A 21,994-nucleotide genomic window follows, 5' to 3' on the forward strand; every position below is an offset into this window, starting at 1 on the left:
CGGAAGAGACCCGGCGACGGAGAGATCCACGAGGACAACACGGATCTCCACCGGCGGGCAGATCAATCGACCAAGATCCCATGCCTGGAGACACCTGGATCGAGAAAACCCGGAAGGTATCGGCGACCGAGGACACCTTGCCACATCCCGAGAGCACCGCCCCAACCACCGATTAGTCTAAGTAACCTCGCATTACACGTACAACATCACACGTTCACCGTAATTAGCTTCCAGTAAATTTCACTCGGTTACCAATAGTCTTTGCTTCCTCTTCGTTTTTTAAAGAAGGGTGGAAACCATATGTTTTTTCTGTAAGAGATCCGGCCCATATGCCATAATAAACAACTCCTTCCTTAGGGGAGAGTGCATGCACAAAATTAGGGGGATGTCTCCCAGATTTTTCCATATCGCCATTTCTAAACAAAATTTGATTACATAAAGGGTCCATGCTTGCCCATGAGATCGGGTTTCTAGTCCCTTTCGATCAATTCTAAACCGCTAAAACCCTTATTCAAGACAAGTTAGCGATTACAACCCCGGATTTCTCAGTGCGTAAAAATCGAAAGCTTAGGAACATATCCGCGACAACACCACACTACTGTAGACACCTGTTACCCTTTATAAAGAATATATTGTATTGTTACCAGGTATATGAGAGTCTTTAATCTAAATGTCCACATCCTTTCGAACTCCTGAACCTAGTATTTTTCCACTACGATATACCCTTACATCGGAATAAAATTGTATTAGGTTGTCCGAATCCAAACGCAGTACATTTAAATTTCGATATATTGAATTATTACAAGTGCCGTTTTGTTCCATAGTCTCTCTCAATCTTTAACTTGCGTTTTTCAGCGAAAAACTTTTGTTTTTTTTTTTTATGTCGACCAAAGAGTTAAAGTTTTTGTCATTATGGGAATTTTGCAAGCTCCAACAGCTTTTGGAAGAAAAAAGCATCGAATGCCTATATTGCCTGTTTCCTTCCATATGTAACACTAAACGTACCACCACCGGTCAAATGACCGGTTCTAGATTTTTTATATGACAATTTTCGAAATTATAAAGATGCTTTCATGAGCATTCAATAAATATCTTTAGTAGAGCCGCGCAAAGTCTAAATAAATTAAATCTTGTCATTTTTATAAGGCAACATGTACCTGTTACTTTTATAGTTCGGTGCGTTCAGTGTTAAAAGCGTATAAAACTAACAAAAATTAATGTACCCTGATCAAACTTTTTTCTAAAAATGCCTGAAAGATCACTTTTTTCCGGACAACCCAATACATATTGACGTTCGCTCGAGCTTGTCCCCACCGAATGGTTAAATTCCATTCGAAATTGTTGTTTAGAATTGTGGTAGGCATCTGGGTCTACGCTGCGATCGAGTGGGACACTGTCATTTTCGAGTTATTTATTGGCATGCTTGACCCTAAGGATTCATTAGGGTACGGCTGAAAGTTAAGTGTCTCATTTCGAAATGGGAAACAGACCACTCGATGACAATTGACGCATCGCAGGCCCACGCTCAGAGGAAAGGCGACACCGGTTTCAGGGAAAGATCCTCGAACAAGGGATCATTGTGCAGCGTCCTCCGTTGCACAATTTTTAGATTATGCCCTAGGCTGGTGATTCGTCCCCTGTTTATCTCTACCAAAAAAGTTATCTCTTCCCGAGCGTAGGAGTTAGATTAGAGTCATTAGGTTAAGAACATTTTAACACGGACTTAAACCTTTGTAACCTTCTGCCTAGAACTTGGCATTGAACTGTGAACGTTCTCAATCGTTCTATTCAATTTGTTAGAATCAATTCAATTTGTTTTGTTCAATTTGTTCAATTTGTTTCAGTTTGTCAGTCTCTTTTTTTTTTATTGCTACGCACTTTCAGAACGTTTTTCAAGCAAACCAGCGCCACTGCTCAACGTTTGAAACAATAGTTGAATTCTTTAAACGTCTTCAAGTGCTCGTTTTTCACACAAATACATGAAATTCGACAGTTCAGTAATAAACCGTGAAAAACTGAACGGTAGACAGTCGAGATCGATCCGTTTGGAAAATAAAGCATTCTGATTTAGAAGGCCTGGCGAAACATCCTGAGCTTTCAGCGTGATTCCCGTGGAAAAACGGAATCATTAAGTGCGAGGGATTAAAGCGCATTACGGCGACTCGTTTAGCCGAAACCTTGGGTCTTCTCCGCGGAAATGGTAACCACGGAAGGGAAACGAAATTTATCTTCCGACCGTGGATTTATCCTACACTTTGAGCGTGGATTCCGGAGACAGATTTCAAAGCGAGCTTTCTATTGCGCGCCCCGCCTTTGACCTCCCCCGGGGAACCCTCGTTCCGCACGCGATGAAAGATGAGGACAATCGCCACATATTGCCGGCACTCCCTTACGCTCCTGTCTGCGTTCGTCCTTTCCCTCAAATGCACTTTGTTTCCCTGTGTCAACACGGTTGTTTTCCGCGCCGCTCCTTCCTGGCACGCTGAAGAATAAATAAAAGGGATTATTCCAGTTTTTCCCTTCATTCGTCAGGACTCGACGGAAGTCGGCTATCAAGCTTAGCCCTTTACTTCTCTCTTTTATCTCGATTCAGTGTTTCGTCAACATCCCCGTCTTTATTCTAATTTATCTTCCCCCGAAAATGCGTCGTTTGCATCCGCGAGCGTAGCAAACTTCAATACGTTCGTCCTTGATGCACAGAAAAGTCTGAAGTTCTCTTCTTAGCGGTGCAATAAATAAAGCGGACTACAGTAGAGTCTTGATCCAATCCTCGGGTCCTAAGTTGCTGAAATTCCCATGAAGAAATAATGAAAAATAAAGAAGTGTTGTATTTGGATTAATAGTAGCTTGACTAAGATCGTGTAGCTCCGTTCGGCTTAGATCAAGACCTTACCGTACTATACTTGTTAAACCTCTGTTCGTCAGGACTTGACGGAAGACGCCAATCAAGCTTAGCCATTTACCTCTTTGCCTTGAATAGTGACGACTTCGTTAGAACAAATGGTAAAATAATAATCCTGGTCCCCATTTAAAGCTTCAGATTTCTACTTTTGCAGACCTATGCACGGTTTTCCGAGGAGCTTATTTGCCGTGTAAAAAAGAGAGTGTATTTCGATTGATGAAGCAGCTGCTACCAGCCGGTTAGCAGTTATGTAAATTTGATACGTCGAATCCGTTGCGAATTTTTTCTGTTGCGACGGTCGAGACTTTTAGCACGGGGAATTCCCCCCGTAAGTTTAATGAAAGAAGTTCGACGCGGCGAACTTTAAGGCCGATATTCCAATCGACGGCCGCTTAACCGGCGCTAACGAGAACGAATCGATTCCTCCGGGGAGCCGGTCGAGTTTCCAAGGAAATTATGGGCGTCGATTTTCCCGCTCGAAACCTTTAAACCGATACCGCCAGTCTGGCTTCATTTTGAACCGTTAACCGGACGCATTTTCAATCGCGTCGAGGGAATACTTTTTCCTGTTTCTCGGGGAAGAACATTTTTTTTCCGGACGAACATTTAATCGTTTACTTCACAGGATCATACTTTGATAAACTTTAGCCGGAAAAGCTAACGAACTCTGTCCGTGTGAGAAAGATCGTAAAAATATTTGTTCCTCGACATCGCGAAGCTCGTCGTGAGGACTTCTTTCTTTTACTTTCCTTGAAAAATCCCATGTCTATTAATCATCGTCCGCGACAATGACACGAATCTCGTTCCGCTCGTTTTCTGTTGCGAAACGGGGAATACGCGATCGAAGATTAAATCCGGTGGAAATGTATTCTTGGGCGGTTCGTTTCCCAGCGACGACCAGGTTCTTAATTACTCTCATCGATTCTTCGTCGCATTAATTGCTCTCCCGATTCGAATTCTTCGATTCTGCCTCGGAAACTTCGTCGACTACCATTCAACCATTCGCGACGGTGTTAAGACAACACTGTCTTCCAACGGAGAAAAGAATAGTCGTGCCCCCTTTGTGCTCGTTCATTAATTGTCATCGGAAACGTTTTTAATCGGACGCTAAAATTGCATCGGGCAAGAGAAAAGGCGTTGGATTTCCAATACTGTTCCTGAGTTCGTGCTCTATGAAGATGGAAAGAATGTTAGAAAATGATGCAATCATTGTAAAAATGTAAAAACTGTAAAAATGTTTTATCAAGGGAATATTAAGAAATAATTAAAAACATAGAAGCTTTGTTACCTAATTAATATTGTCTCGCCGATGTTTGGTCGCTTTAATCAAAGTGACATAGTTCGCACATTGCTGCATGTACAGTGACAGAAAATATAAATAAATAAACCGTTTCGAAGACACGTCCGGAAGTTTTTAATAAACGAGGACCACCACCGGAAACTTTCGCTGCTCAGAGCGAAGACGTTCGCAGGAAATTAGAGAAATTGAAATCGGCCTTTTCGCGGACACTTATGCGTAACATCAAGATGCAAGGTTTCCGAGGTTTCATTAAAATCGGACGGTTCGCGTGGCGCTGGAAGATTAGGTTTAAGACTAGTCCTCGAGGAAACCGGAAGCCAGCGAACACGGATAGAGCTTGAATCTTGAGGAAATGTAGGAGGTCGAAAGCTCCGTGGAATTGTCGGAGTAACGAACGATATGTCCGGGGACGGTGCTTTGTTACCCTCGGGGGAAGGGGCACGTCCCCGTTGCTCCAAAAGTCACAGTAATTACTTCGTCCACGTTAATACGTCTCGCTCGGAATTCAGATACAGACATCGACGGCGCGGGGGTGGGCGGTGGGGGAGGATGGAACAGAACGAAGGGGTGCACACAACGAGGCGGAGTGCAGCCGAGAAATGGGATCCGAAATGCACGAGCCCCGACACCGGAGGGAAACTGTAGCCCGAAGACAGGTGCTGAAATGTAATACTAATAGAAACCGAAATACGGAAACAAAGGTGGGAACGCCTTGAGACGGTAATCGAAGTTCCCCCGCAGAAGTGGAAATCGATGTGCCGAGTTTCTACCGAAAAATCGGGAAACTCGGCTGGCTCCCGAGACAATCAGTGGGAAGCGCGAGTGCGATTTGCTCTTGAGCTTTCTTGAACAGTAGGATTGAAGATTTAGTGTCTTCAATCTATCTATATATATATATATATTAAACGTAGACTCACTGGATAGACTAGGATCTTTGTGTAGAATGGGAATTTGTTGTGAACGCTGCGCAAGAAACAGGAACCCAGAAGAATTTTCTTCCTCTTTGCTACTTCGATAACCTGAAAATATGAGTTCGATCAAAATACGATTTTTTAAAGAATGGATCAAATTTGACTTGACGTTAGAATATTTTAAATTTTTTTACAAAATTACAATTGGTCAGAATCCTGGAGATAAAAGTCGAAGGTTACCTTCTACAATTTTTTCATCTGGGCCTGTATTGAAAATTCAGAAACTGCATTCGGTAAACATGTGTCAACTATACAAGTTGTTCCAAAAATTTATTTCCCTGAGAAAGGTGATTCCCGAGGTCACTTGAAATAACTCTTTCCTTTGCGAAAATGCTCTCCGTGGCTTCGTTGAGGAGTTATTCAGGAAAAAGACGGACCAATCAGAGCGAGGGTCGCGCTGAGCGTGGCGTTGCCATTGGCCGAGCCGGAATCCGTCTACAGTAGCCGCGCTACGATTGGTCCGCGTTTTTCGTGAATAACTCCTTAACGAAGCCGCGGAGAACATTTTCGTAAAGGAAAAAGTTGTTTCAAATGACCTCTGGAATCGCCCTTTGCAACGAAATACATTTTTGGGGCAGCCATCTATTCTGAAAATTGCAAAACAGTTGAGAAAAATACAAGTATGAAATCTCTAAAAGTAAGAATCTCTAAATCCGCCGAAAACAACACGGATATTTAACACTTTGGCTGCCCAACTAAAAACCTCAAAAATTCCATAAAATCAAAGAAAGTTATTTAGTGAAATATTGAGTAGTCCTCCAACTTTCTTGCATTTTACAGATCCTAATCGGTACAATGAATATATCACCTAAAACCTAAAACCAAATATAAAACCTGGACAAATAATTCCGTCGGCCACATATGGTTGACATGGCAGTCAACGTGTTAATGTATAAACGTTGGGTGACTGTATCCACAGTTTCGAGATAATTGCATTGTATCAACCCGGCCCTGATCACCCCGAAACCTCCGAAAAACAAAATCAACAGTATCGAGACTCGAGGATACGTCGATTCTGCCGAGAAAATAGAAACGAGGCGAGACTCGAGTACGATCGACAGACACGTGACGAAGGAAAGACGTCTAATTAAATGGCCGAAACGTAAGGGATGCGACAAGGGATGAAGACAAAGAGAGACAAGGGAGAGGAAAGGTGGATGGAGTCGGAGATTCGAGTTCCGATACGATCGGGCCCCGGTGTACACGCAACGGAGGGGTTGAAATTCGACGACACGGCTAGAAGTATACCGGTGGAGGGGTGGTTTCCGTGGGGGTGGCTCTATCGTTCGTTTCTCTTGTGGAGACGGTCGATGCAGCGTGTCAGTAGCAATTCAATTAAACGGCGGCCTCCGCGCGCACTCGTACGTATAATGCAGCGGCCGTGCAAACAGCGGCGAGCTTTCAGGCAGAAACGAGGCCGATGCGCGCATATTACCGCGCTGCAACATGCACCCCAGAGAGAGAGAGAGAGAGAGAGAGAGAGAGAGAGAGAGAGAGAGAGAGACTGCAGTGCATCTAGCCGCGGGACTACACCCGATCCCGCCAATCCGCCGATGGCTCGTCTTTGATGCACAGTGCCGCACCGCACCGGAAAAAGAAAAAAACTGTACCCCCGGGACGCGCCGAATGGACGCATTTGTAATAATTACGGAGGACGGATGTCGTTCCGCGGATTATCCGGAAATGCTGTTTCGATGTTCCATCGAGCTACTATTTAATTGGCACTGTTTAGCCAATTCCGTCCTCGCGACCCTTTTACCGGGGGTTCGTTCTCCAATGTTCGATGCTTTTCAGGGTGAGCTTGCACTGCGTAATCATTCCTGCAGGGCCACATACTTTTAGTGAAATGAAAAGAATCAATTTGTCTACATGGTGTATTTTGCTAGTACAATTCTCCTGAAATTTTATTTGAAAATTCGTAAAACTAGGTTTAGGTATGACTTTCCGGAAAGAGTTTTGTCATGAAAATCGTATTTCCTTTTATTGTCGGAGAGGGAGCTAGTGAAATGAAGAGAATCAATTTGTCAAGATGGTGTATTTTGCTAGGACAATTCTCCTGAAATTTTATTTGAAAATTCGTAAAACTAGGTTTAGGTATGGCTTTCCGGAAAGAGTTTTGTCATGAAAATCGTATTTCCTTTTATTGTCGGAGGGGTGCGCTTATCTGTTGCGTCAACCGACTCCATCTTGTCGTCACTTCAACCAATGCTTATTTAAAATCATTTTCAGAACACATGTCCTAAATGGAAACGAAAGACTCCATGCATCCTAACTGTTTCAATTAAAAGGCAAATAATTTGTAAGAGTTGAACTAGTCATTCATACTAGCAAGGTTAATTTGTTCCGCAATAAAGTGTAGAATAAAAACCAGAGTAACGAACGCACTTTTACAGAATATCATTCCATTAAATGCAAACTGGCTTCCAGGTTAATTACACCTGCAATAACCGTTACCCTTAACTACATATAACTCATTAACTTTTCATTCGACATTCTAACCTGCATACAGGTCACAGACCAACTGTAACGAAACATATTATTTTAACAAACAACAGTAACGTCTAACAATCATGCCGGAAATTAGTTCCACGTCGCAAACTCAACCACTGGTTCCGAGCAGCAAACAAAACATTTTACCAACATATCGGCTAGAAGTATTCAGAAAAATTGCCAATATTTCCTGCTGGAACTACCAGTCAGGTAATAATTACTTGTTACCGATTTTTGAAATTGTAAAAATACGAGAAATTTCCAAGTAAAATTTCTCATTTCTTTATTCGAGCACACATGCTACGATAGAAATCTGAATAAATTCTCTTCTAAAGTCAATTCCAAAGTCTGAATAAATCTGAATAAACTATCATAACTAGTCGGTCTTCAAACCCGAGGTGAGTATACTCACGAAAAAAATTTTCTAATATTTTTGCAGACGTTTGCATTTTCAACAAGAAACGTGTCCTCAGGTTTTCGCTTGCTCAACATTTTTCCTCGAAAAAGAATAAACGACGAATAGAGAAAGTGGAGGATCCAAGCAGTACAATTAGTCCAAGTTTATTGTTTTATTATTTTCGTCGACGAAATTATTGCTGTCTAGATTTCCACACTGTTTCGAGAACGGGAAACTTAGTACTGAAATATTTTTCTGGATCTCCACTGTAAATGCAAACGCGGTGCAAATCAAAACATTCGTACGACCGGAGCGGAGGGACAATAAAAGGAGAAAATATTCTGAATTCGTTTGTCCGGCATCGCGTGCGTTCAGGGTATAGTGTGGAGGAAGACCAACAGAGGAGGACACAAACAGGAGTCCGAGGATCGGAAACCACGGTGATCTCTTCCGATTCTCGACTGCGATACAAGGGCCCGAGGAAAAAAGCTGGATAAATAGTGATATCGAGTGGAATTTACGAGAGGGGCCGATGCACCGGTGACTTCGCCGGGCTGCTGCAACTGCAACGAGGTGTTGCCGCACGAAATCGTGCCGGAACACCGTCGCTAATTGGAACGAACGTCCCGGGGACGAGGACGTCCTCGCAGGAATTTCGCGGGCCCGGATAAACCCCGGCGACAATGCTCGGGATAAAAACGAATATCGGGATTCGCCGAGAATTTACATTCAATTGAACAGTTTTACGAGCGCTCGTAATGGGGACGGTAAGCGCGCGCGCGCGCGCGCGAGCACTCTAAATCCGACTGTGATCCGCTCGTTCGCGATAAAAAAAAGGAGTGGTTGTTTCCGCGAACCGATCGAATTTTAATGCGTTCCGGGTGATCGCGTTTTTCCACGCGATAGCCGGGGATTAATTATCGCAACGGCGCGATCCGCGGAACAGGTGTAATAGGCGTCGAATGAAAACGCTACACGCGATGCTAAACGATAAAAAAAAAGGATCTAAATGTTTATGGGACTGTGGTACCGTCTCCAGAGATGGTAAGACATGGCATACCGAGGGTTGATTATCGTTCTTCAGTTTTAGGAGCGGTTCTTCGCGAGATTATGGAGTTTTTATTGTTACGATGGTCTGCGTTGCGCCGGTTTTGCTGCGAAACATTGATGCTGATGACTTGCGGTGTATCTGCGTGTACGACAGTCTTAGGCTTTAATTAGGAAACGATTTAAGACCCGGTTAGATTCTAAAGAGTCGCGATAGTTCGTTACGATCAGTGCCACATCAAAATCTATTAAGGAATTTTTTTAGTTAGTATTCAACAACTTTTTGGAAAAAGTTTTTTTCCAAATAAGCGTTGTTCCTGTGGCATGCTCTCCATAAATTTTCAAACTTTATTGGATAGTTTCGTTCTTACAGATTCTTTTCCGCATTCTGGCTATTTGGCACCACTATGCGCCGCATTCAAACATAATTATTTCACATAACTTGTCAACACAAAATCGTGTGAAAAAGAAGTTCGGTGGAGTTTGGTAGAATTTATAGTCTGTTGGAATTTAGAAGAATTTTCATTTTTGCAGATTGGGGAATGCAGTGAATGCACAAGCGGCTGCAGCTCGGTGACGAGAACACCATTAAGAATCGTGAGTATTCTGAGTTGAGTATATGTACCTTTAGACAGCGGATTTTTAATTATTAAAAAAAAAAAAACAAAAAATTAGTGCATATTTTTGTTACCAATATTACGGATCTGGAAGCGTAATTTAGTTGGGGAGGAAAATGTTCTTAATAATTCCGTCTGCTGCAGCTCGCATCCAGCCGGATTGTTCGACTTTTTTTCGAAAGCTAGACCAGACGGTTTCCTTTCTCTTTTTCCTTTTCTATTTCAGCTAGACCGTAAATTAAACGCGGGGACAGCTTTGGAATATTTGTGCGATACGCAGTGAAAAAATCCTGGACGTCACAGACGCGGCGTGCTTCTTCTTTTTGTTTCCCATTTTTAATGATACTCTCCCCGCCGAAACTTTTCTCGCGAGAGCGTCCAGGATGCTTTGCAACGCGACGGGGGCCGAGTTTCACCGGATTCCCGAGAAACGCAAACCCCTAATTGAAACGCACGAATTAAAAAAAAGAAACGCACGCACGTCGAACGAGCAGCTGGAACGTATCGCCGAGATTACTTTGCTCCTTTTCAATTAGGTTTGCCGTCTGCGCGTCGCTCCCGTTTCAACGCGTCACCGACGGACCGTCCGAACGAATATCGAGACCCTTAGCGTTTTACATTATTAATTTGATCTCGGGAAAGTGGAAAAGTAATCGATAAAATCCAGCCTGAAACTTGTATTTTTGTTCTAATTACCAATTTGTTAAAAATAAGTAAGTGCCCGGTGATTTATGGACGGGAGTGTACATACCTCAAGTAATACCCTCTATGTAGAGATAATGAAAAAGTTAACACTTTCATCAAGCGAACACACTAGCACAATTGCTAGATGAATTTTAATAGAAACTTTTCACTTTCGGGTGAATTATGCAGGCATAGTTAACACTTGTTCGTTAGTTTTAATATCGTTACTAGACCGTGGACGTCCGTGCAATTTCCCACTTGCACAGGAAAATTTTATGAAAGTGTAATCAAATAAAATCTTCTTCTCAGTGTTAGTAGCCTTCGTAGATCTGAAATAAATAAAGATCGTACTGAATTATGCAGTCATAGTTAACACTTGGTCGATGGTTTTAATATCATTACTAGACCGTGGACGTTCGTGCATTTGTATAGGAAAATTGTATGAAAGTGTAATCAAATAAAATCCTCTGTTAGTAGCCTTCGTAGATCTGAAATAAATAAAGATCGTACTGAATTATGCAGGCATAGTTAACACTTGTTCGATGGTTTTAATATCATTACTAGACCGTGGACGTTCGTGCATTTGTATAGGAAAATTTTATGAAAGTGTAATCAAATAAAATCCTCTTTTAGTAGCCATCGTAGATCCGAAATAAATAAAAATCGTACTGAATTCTATAAAATTTCAAGTCCTAGTATTTTTTCAAAATTTTCAGAAGTGAATACATAAAGATCCGCAGAGTCTAATCATTACCTTTGTCATAGATGTCTGGGAACGCTTGTACGAAGGTTTTCAACGGCAACATAAAAGTTGATTTTTGCCGATTGTTAACGGACCGCGGCCGCGTCGCGATACGGCCGGTGAAATTAGATTCGAAATTTGTTTAGCCTCCGATTTTGAATGCGGCTTGCCGAAAGCACGGCCGGGAACAAAAGGCCGGCTCTGGGCGCGGTGCAACGGCGGTTCAAGCCATTTGTTTCAATTAGCAGCCGAGAGTCTCGCGTGATTCGGTGCGCCGCGACACAGTTCGCTGCTCGTTGCTACAATGCGCGTTCCCACCCCCGCGTGCATCCCCTCTGATCTCTGTGCCGGCCTCTGTTTGCGTCATCCCCCTCCCGACCACTCGCCACCGTTACTTCGATCGGATTCGGGGGATAATGAAATTTTATCGTCCCCCGGACAAAGAGGGAAACACATCTACGATTCAAAGCCCAAAGACGCGAGGGGTGGAAAAGATTTAGGGGTGGGGATTTTGGGGAGCCTTTCAAGCAGGTTCCAGACACATAAGTTTAAAATTTACAGGGTGAACCACGAATCGTCATCAGTAGAGATTACTCTGTTATTAGCAGGGACCATAACTGTTATAACCGAAAAGAAAAAGAAAGTATTCCATCGACTAAAATCGTATTGGTTACAAATAAGGACTAACTGAAAATTTTTTCTCCTGTTGGTAAATCGTTTGATCCACTTTTTTGAAAAGTTGATTCTTAACTCCCCGCTAACCGGATGAATAAAAGAACCATGTGCAGTTAATTTTACCCCATTACAAATAGGTTCATACGTCACTTGCATAAAAGCGCACTTTAAAATCGTGTCTCGTCGATTTTATAGTATGATCGAATCCAAATAAAACAAAGATTTATCGTGTAAGGACCGACGTTATATTTTTAACGACACGAACATTTTATTAGTATCTTTCGGCGTAGTAGATTAAACCGTTGGTGTTAATTTAACACTGCCTGGTTCGCGGAGGGTTAAAGGGTGAACGAACATTTGCGCGTCTGGCGATACATATTATATGCGAACGAAAGAATTGGGTTAGAAGTACATCGGCTCTGATCTTCTGACACAAATGGAGCACGCATGTACTACAATACGAGTCACGGTGAAAATACTTGAAGATGCATGCTGATCCATATCTCGCAGATGTCAGTGTTGCGCTGAAATAGATGTCAGATACATCGAACTCGCAAAATGCGAGGAAAAACTTTCGTGTCCTATACATAAAATCTGCATCGACGAATCTTCGACAATTTCCGGATCACTTGAATTTTACGACCTTGTGTTATTAAAAATTGGTGTTTCAATGTGTGGCATTTTTTAGAAAAATCGTGTCTTCTATCTCCCGTTCGCTGTATCGTGCAAAAGAATAAATAATTAATTGCGACGGTCATCTTCTGGCTCTAAATTTTACCATAAGAATAGGTTAATTGTGCCATTTTTTTGTACGAATTTCTTACAGTTGAAATATCGATAATCTTTCAAGAATCGAAGTATTTAAATATTTTTACTGTAGAACAGCTGGACATATATCGCAGATAAAGACAGTGAAATTCATTAAAAATTGTAATTAGTACGAGCGCGCATCGGACATTTCAAAAGTTTTATTATACCTTTTGTCAGGCAAAGCTGCTTTCCCGGTGCATGCGACGCCCGCGTTTCCGAATCTTGTATGAAAAATGTAAAATTAATTTCGCGGATATTATTAATTAAAATAATGGCGCACCGCGCAATGCTTGGAAAACGAATAGGATTTCTTTGTTACGCGTTCGAACAGTTTCTACAGAGCAGACACACGCTTCGTTTGACAGAATCTTGTAACTCATTGTAGCAACAATTATTGTTCGTTGCGCGATAAAGAAAAGGTATCAAACTCCTCAGCAACTGCAAGGAAATCTCCGAATACTGTTCAGCGACATTAACATGACAAATCTTCGCTTCTCAAATTCTGTCTTACCGAGTTAAATTGCTTTTCCCTAATTTTTACGGTTCAGCGAACGATCAGGGCATTAGACATTCCGTTTCGAAGGATGCACGGCGATTTTTGGACGAAATGCGTACGCGCCGTGAAAAGCGATTACTTTTAAATATTTCTGAGCAGCGAGTCCAGTCGGATTTCATTTCCGGTTGAAAAGTTCGACCAAAACGCCACTAAATTCCAGGATTCGGAGCGGCGCACAGTCGGCTGCCGAGTGAAATGGAAATTCGCTGAAACGATCGTTTTTACATCGCCGGCGCGATTCGAAACTCGCGGTATTGCATCCTGCGAGCCAGTAATCGGTCCGGTTTATTACTTGCCGCCGGAAGAAGTTTTCGCGAGTGAATTGCGAGTCGCTCACCCGGGCCAACCAGCCGGCCATTTCTATGTGTATCCGCTGCTCCGGGGCAAACTTTGCGCGTCTCTTACTTTCAATCCCGAGCTGTCTTGTTGCTCGCGCTTGTTGCGCCCGATTAGAGTTCGCTCTCGGGGTTCGTTTAATATCAATTTCCCCTCGGGAAACTCCTGTCTCCGACGATGGACCAGTCGAGCCAGCTTCGATCATCCTAAAGCGCGACGAATCGCTGCTGCACGCCGTTTGCGACAACGGTTATTCATTTCTCTGCACATTCGCGTAAAGGAACATACGACCATAGGGTGAACACTATTCTATACAATTTCCGATCTACAACGCTTTGTTTCAGAACGACATGGGGGCGAAAGGCCTAACCATTTATTTTCCCAGTTATTACTTGAGATATTTAGGTGAAATAAAAGAGACAATGAAGATACAAGCTAGCTTTATTTGGGAGATTTTTTTCAGAATTCCAAATCGGTTATTGAGGAGTGAAAAGAATTTTATTTTTCGGGGGTGGCTTTGGTGATCTTATTCCTCGTTACGAGGGTACCATACGAAACGAATTTTTGGTTAGATCTGAGTTAGATCTCTTGGGGAGGGAGGTGGGCAGAGGGTGGGACCCTAACTCTAAAGGTAGCTCGTTGGGTAATGGCGGAGTTTGCTATAGTCATCCTGACAATCTTTTTTAACACTGAACCTACCAAGCACAAAGCATACAAAAGTGAAACGTCTTGTAGAAGGGAGAAAATTGAATTTACTCAAATTTTGGACGATTTTTGTTAGTCAATTCAGTAGTTTCCTGTGAAAACGTTTTTATAATTTCAATAATTGTGGAATAGAGTGATGGTATCGTCCATAGGGAAAAGTAGTTCGGAATTGGCAACTTAAAAGGAGTTACATACAAAAATATCACGATGAAGGAGCGCGGATCTTGAGTGGCAAAAATTTCCATGTCCAGTAGATCGTCAAATTCAAACTTCAATTTCTAGAATCAGAATTGGGCACTCAGAAATAACCCATTCATTTTTGTTAAATAAGAAAGAAAACACGATCTGCGATGTATGTGAAGTACCAGTTAACATAAATCATCTAACAATAGAATGCAAAAAATATGAGAATGAAAGGAAAAATGCTAAGTTGCCTGAATCCTTACCCATTCTGTTAAGCTTTAACACTAGATTTACGGGACCCGTCAAAATGACGGATCCTAATATTTTTAAGTTGCGAATATTGAGATTGTAAAAATGCATCCATGAGCAATTATTTAACAAATTGATTTCTTTGGGTATATATTATTAAAAAAATGGCTACAAACTTTGATCGATACATTCATGTTATTTTTATAAAGTAATGTAAAATGGTCATTTTTAGTGCTCCGTAAACCTAGTGTTAAGGAGTATATCCGGTCTTGCCTAGTATATCAAGGATACAAATATGTGTAAAATATTGTAAGAAAATGTACCGTGTTGCTAATGACCTTTGATGTTGAAGCAACATTAAATAAATAACTAGTAAATATTTCAAAGTGATCGAAATCGGTGTGGAATTAAAATATTAATAATAAATAATGTACCATGCGAAAGTAACTTACCATTTGAAACAGTATTTTACGCAGCCTCGCCTCTGTGAAAGGTTGAAACGAGCCAGCAAACTTTCGTGACAGACTGTACGTACCGTGTCCGCGGCCTGAATAAAACCAGATCGACTGTTCGCAAATTGAACCCGACGTTAGCCCGCTAATTTCTTTTTCAAACTCGACACGGAATCCGAAAGAGATGCCTGAAACGAGTCGGCATCGTACGGCGGCGATGTTTCCCGGCGATCGCCGGTTTCGAGTTAGGGTTGTGCGCCAGTGTTTGCTTGTGTTTGCGCGGAGAGCACGAGAGCAGCGTCTCGTTTCCCGAAAACGGGAACGCCGCCCTCGTTTTCACCTCGTTTCTATTCCTAACGGGTTGCTCTTTTTCCTATCCCGGCGAGAAGACCTCTTTGGATGACATATCGGGCAAAATGAAAGCCCTCTATCCTGTCTCTCTCTCTCTCTCTCTCTCTATCTCTCTTTCTCTCTCTTTCTCTCATGCGTTCTCGCTGAATGAAGGCTTGATTACGCGAATCTCGGCCCATGATTCGAGAGCCGGTACTTACGGGGAACACTTATGCGAACGGCCCCCGTAGAAAAAGGAGGACAGAGAGCTGGAGCCCGGCTCGAAGAAAAGGGAATTCTCGTTAGCAATACTCTCTGGCGCGAAGCATACTTCACACTTCCGGAAGCGACGCTCGTCGCGACTGTACAAATTATTTTCGCTGTCGTTACGATTTTTGTGTTCCGTTTTTTCTTTCGCCGGTCGTGTCTGTAACACGGTTATACGTATCGCTGCCGGTGGAGTATGCGTGGATGTTCTTGGATTACGCTCGGGCGGGCTTGTAATCGATACCTTTTTCAAGTCGAGACCCCTTTTAAGTTATAATTGCTTCTCCCCTGCAGGAAAACCGGGGTCCTGCTTCTTGCGACGTCGTATTACCGAGCTCCGGGAACTTTTTTGTACTTTTTGATGACTATAAGACTGGAGGATTCTTGGCGGGTCTTCTATTTTTAGGATTAGCCGGCGGAGGCGCTCTCGGATAATTAGCCTTTCAAATTTTTAAACGAAAACGGAATGTGTATTATCGGAAAAAGTCGATTAAGTGCCAGAAAGGAATTGAAATTTTATGGATAGCTGAAAGTGGTTCTGCGGTTGTCTGTAGATTGTGATCTTAACGATATTATTTGCATCGGTTTATAAAATTTCAATTTGGCATTGCAGATCACGTTCACTCGCCTTACGCTATAATCTAGTTAATTTTAGCGTTGATGTAAATTGCTGTTCGGTGACATTAATTTTATGACAACTATTTTTAACCGTGGTATCAGATAGCGGCGTTCAACGTGTCAAATATACTGAAACTGCAAAATAAATTCAAATTTTTAATACTTGTTTAAAAACTTTTGTCAAAATTACTACTACTATATTGCGACTACATTTCCCATTAGAAAACACACAACTTAACTCGACCCCTGGTTTCCGAGATATCTCAAAAAATGTGGTTTTGAGGGCTGTTTTCACCCCTTCAAAGTGGGTGGTTGCCAATTAAAAAAAAACACGTATCAAATACTTTTCGGAGAACTATATCTCACACATGTTTCATTAAAATCGTCTTGCATCAACCGAACATGTTCCCTTGTCAGATATCAGATTCTGGTTCTCACAATGAACTCGAACAATTTTCATTTTGCAAAAAGATTATTTCGAGAGACATACCGCAATGATGCGCGTATCAGCCTCGATGCGCATCTACATAGGTATTCCTTTGGCGGAAGATCAATCCTCCGCTGGGTCTTTCCCTGCGAAACTCTCGCAAGGAAAATCCTGCCTCGAGGATCCTTTCCTCGCTGCAATTCGATCGCCTTTCACCGGAACCCCGATATGTTGTCGTTGCAAACAAACGTCTCCTCCCCTTGTAACAATTCCTTACATTACCGACGGTTCCAGACGTGGTTCGAGACAACTACCGGGTTCTCAAAGAGGAAACGGTGAAGCCACGTTCGTCCAAACTTTTTTGCGATTTGCGTCGAACACACGTGTTTCAGAGACCGACTTTCCAAACCGATTGTTCCGAAAGCTGGACTTCAAACGGACGAATTTTATCCTTTTATTTTCAGTTTACCTTCGCTACACACTTTTCTTCGATTACGGTGCTCTACCCTATTGTCTGTAAAAATGAATTCGGTGCCTATTAAAAACCGTTCAAACAAACCGTACACCTTCCGAACTATATATAGAAATTGCCAATATTCGAACAAAAATTCCTCTTTCAAAAAAAGAAAACCATCGTTTGAAAATCTGTGACCATTTACTGTCCCAGGATTAAAATCCATAGGCGCTCTTTAGGTTACGATGTAACCTATCACCGTACGAGTGACAACAAACATAAATCTCGCTTGACCTAACCGAATCACTGACCGTCGCCAAAGAATCTTTTGCTACAAGGCTGTCAATAAAACCTAATGTCGCGATCTGGAGCACAGCGGCGTGCTCTGGTTGCAACCGTGTCCCGGTAATTGTTTGTAAAAATGAATTCGGTGCCTTTTAAAAACCGTTCAAATAAACCATACACCTTCCGAACTATGTATAAAAATTGTCTATATTCGAACAAAAATTCCTCTTTCAAAAAACGAAACCATCGTTTGAAAATCTGCGGCTATATACTGTCCCAGGATTAAAATCCATAGGCGCTCTTTAGGTTACGATGTAACCTATCACCGTACGAGTGACAACAAACATAAATCTCGCTTGACCTAACCGAATCATTGACCGTCGCCAAAGAATCTCTTGCTGCAAGGCTGTCAATAAAACCTAATGTCGCGATCTGGAGCAGAGCTCTGGTTGAAACCGTGTCCCGGTAATTGTGAGAGAGCAAAGTGCAAATGTCTGTGTAGTCAGAGCCACTCGGTCCGTCGGCTGGAAAATAAAAGAAACGGAATTCGAAGGAAATGGTCCGACTTGCTCGTGTCGCCAGCGAGCACCCGAACAGAGTGCCCCGGCATTATGCTTCCGCTCTAACTATGTTTGTTTACGCTGGCGCGCGCAACGAGCCCGGAGATGCATTTTTAAGTCGACGCACGCGATTGAAACGCGGGAAGAGCCTCCGTTGAAACGGAGCAGTTTATCCGAGTCGTCTCTCGAAAAAAATGTTGAAGCTTCCAGGACGTCAGCCGCGTTTCCCTCCTTTTCTTCTTCCTTTTCTTTTTCTGTTTCTTTTTTCGCTCGTTTCACGGCAGAGAAAGGATTACGAACGTTTTACGCGCAACAATTCGCGGACGGAAGGAACCGCCGCGGCGCGGCGAGAACAGGGAATTTTCCCGAGCGGAAAAACAAGTTACGCGGCCGGGAAAGGTAACGAGCCAACTGACGGAACACCGATAAAAAGGAAGAAGCCATTTTCCCGTCGACTTTTCATAGTAGACGTTTCGAATGCTAACACTTTCGAATTACTCCTGCCGCTCCCCAAAACACGACATTCTACTCGTTTCGATGTGTGTCACAAGTATCACGAGAAATTGCAAAATTTCTAGTAACAAAAGTTTATTCCCAGGAGCAACTTGTCTCCCCCACTCTACCTCCCCCCTCTACTACGCTATTCCCCCACCACGGCCCGGTCACGTGACTGAGCCGGCAGAGAGAGGGTAACGTTCTTCCCCTCGATTCGAGTCGATTCCCCTGACCCCGATCATTCCAACCAATTGCAATCTAAAGAAATGTTTGTTTACTCATTGTCCAGCAAACTAGTCGGTCTAACATCTAACAAAAAAATTCAAGTCATTTGGATAAATTTGAAAAAAGGTATGCGATTTTTAAGAGTGTCCACTTAATATCGTCCTCGACTGTACAAGTCGAAACTTCATACTGTTGTACCTCATTATGGAAACATCTGACAAAAAAATGTTTCCGACAAAATTTACTTGTTTTTTCCCGTAGAATCTAAATACGTAACGTTTTATAGGGGGTCTATTTAAAATTATACCCCGGCCCCCTTTAAAAAGAAAGGGGGCGTCACTTCAGGTTTATGTAATTAGAAAGGCCCTTCGGATCCATGGAATTTAAGAGCAAGAACTTTAAAATCGATGGCATAGTTTCCGAGATATTGAGCTGTTAAGAATTATGCGGGCCACCCTGTATGTCGCCAAGGTCTCGACGATAAATGTCGCGGAATTATCCCCACTATGTACCCCGTGAGGGGACGCCAAGGTCGAGAGGCCTAGGTAAACATAACACGGATATGTCTCCTGTACGATACTTGACGCTGGCAAGACCCGTGTTGCTGACATATATCGAGAATTCACTGTACTCCGAGCACAGAGAACATGAGGTCGCTGTTTCTCGCGAGAGATAAAACGGGGAGAAAAAAGAGCAGAGATACGCTCGAGTTTTTCCGGACAAGCAGGAAACGACCGTGTAGACGAAGACGTCGGCACACGCCGACTAAAAAGGAACGAGAACAATGCCATTCAGCCTGCGTCACTCTCCCAAGCCGGATAAATCGTCGTTTGAATCTCCGACAATGGATATCGCTATCGGCACGACTACCCTCGATATCTTGACGTCCTTTGAGAGGAACGAAAACAGAAAAACGCACGATGCGCGCCGGCTACCATAAGCGCAGCGGCACGTGACCCTGTTAACCCTCGCATCGACGACCCGGTTCCCTGGGAACAGAGTTTTTTAATGGAATTTTTCGACTTTGGTGGGCGTGTGCGAAATGTTTAATCTTTTCTTCGATTCGTTCGCGCAGGATCATTTGCGATAGTTATGTTATCTGCTGCCGCTTTTTGCGATTGTTTGTTTGCTATGACGATAACCCTCGCAAAGCGAATGATTACGACTAGATTGCGGATTTTATGCGTTTATGGGACAAGTGTGTAGCTGCGAAACATTATAGTGAAATAGAGTCAAATAGAAACCATCGATAATAGTTGAGTTTTATAGCTGGAATATGCTATTGCTAATTTTTTAATATTTTGTTATATAATTGCTTGTTCTAAACTTTTTATTAATTTTTATATCAGGTCGTTTAGCAAATGCATCCGAGTTACTAGGGCGTGAAAAGTATCGCATAATCGAACGTACATTATTTGATGCAGGCTCAATAATTCCATCCATTACCATTATCCATCTATAATAAGTGGAATATTCGATAGATAGCGCTATTCATCTGTTATTCCAACCATAATCGACGGAATATTATCCGTCTAATACTCGAGTTATTGCTATCGAAGTCCTCTCTGTAACGATTTAGCAAATATCCCGATTTACGATATTACTTGAGCGCAATGAAGAAGATAAAACTAAATAGAAATAACTGTACAAGAGAAATACGTAATCGAAATTCGATATTGAATTGTACAATACATATTACGATTCGCCAATACAGTTGAGAAAATTTAATATAGGCGATTCTACTATGTTTGTTAATTGATATGAATAATACAATTAATATAATGTTATATTGATTATATCACAATATTGAGTATATTGATTTATATGAATAACAGTCACGTATTTATACGGTACATTTTTATGCAAAATAAAAATTTCTTAAGTCGATTGCGAGGAACAGAAGATTAGTAAAACTGCATTTTTTCTTTCAATAATTCTGATCAGTCGAAAATAGTGTAACAATGCTTTTACATTGTTTATGTCTCACCTGATCGTTTCTGCCATAACTGCATAAAATCCGCAAACCCTGACCTTCCTCCAGAGATTGCAACTTCACTGAAATGACTTCATATAATCCGCAGTCTTGTTCTGTACAAAAACAAATGAATAAGTGTTTGTTCCAGACCTTCCCGAACAACTTCCGCTAAAACCCATATTTCCCAGCGATCATCAAAGTGACTTTTGTCACTCCAGATTGACGAGTCTCTTCACGGTTGCACATCGCAAATCATCAATATTATAGCGAGCGTATCGGCATACGCACAGGTCCCTAGTTCTCGTAGGCGAGTGCGCATGCAATCTCGTCAGTCCTCCTGCGTAACGCAGTCTGTCGTCGTAACGATTCGCTGCATACACGCGCATACGTGTATTCGTCGCTCGAGAGGGACAAAATGTTCGGTAGCTGCTAGGGATGTGCGAGAACACAAATGGGGAATGGGGCACAAATAAATAATAAGTATAATTATTTATTGTAAATTGAAAGAACGCTGTCCATCACGAATTATTCGCAAAAGTGTCGTATCTTATATTCTCGAAATTTTCGGGAAACCCGATTCCTTGGGGGAATAATCTCGAAATTTTCGGGAATCCCGATTCCTTCGGGGAATTTCAAAATTTTCTGGAAACCCCATTCTTTCGGAGAATCTCGAAATTTTCGGGAATCCCGATTCTTTTGGGAATTTCAAAATTTTCGGGAATACCGATTCCTTCGGGGAATCTCGAAATTTTCGGGAATCTCGAAATTTTCGGGAAACCCGATTCCTTCGGGGAATTTCAAAATTTTCGGGAATACCGATTCCTTCGGGGAATCTCGAAATTTTCGGGAATCCCGATTCTTCCGGGAATTTGAAAATTTTCGGGAATCTCGAAATTTTCGGGAACTCGACCCGACCCGACCCGACCTCTTCCGAATATTTCGGGTTCTCGCACACCCCTAGTAGCTGCGAATCGGCCGACGAACTGGCCGGCAACGCTGAGGAACAGGTTCGAACGAAACAGGTGGCGGGGAATAAAAAGCGTCGCTTGTTCTTCCCAGTTGAATGTCGGCCAGCTGCTCGCCCGCGGAAACGCCCAACTTGTTCCGGACTTGTACTACTAACATTCAGTACCTACCCGTTCCCTGGTTTTCTTTTTTTTTTTTTTCTTTTCCTTTTTCGTTTTGCTCGTTCGACAGACCGTAACTCGCTCGCACGCGTTCTCCACCGGGTTTTTCACCGGG

Source organism: Halictus rubicundus, chromosome 12 (assembly GCF_050948215.1).
Source record: "Halictus rubicundus isolate RS-2024b chromosome 12, iyHalRubi1_principal, whole genome shotgun sequence".
NCBI classification, from domain to species: Eukaryota; Metazoa; Arthropoda; class Insecta; order Hymenoptera; family Halictidae; genus Halictus; species Halictus rubicundus.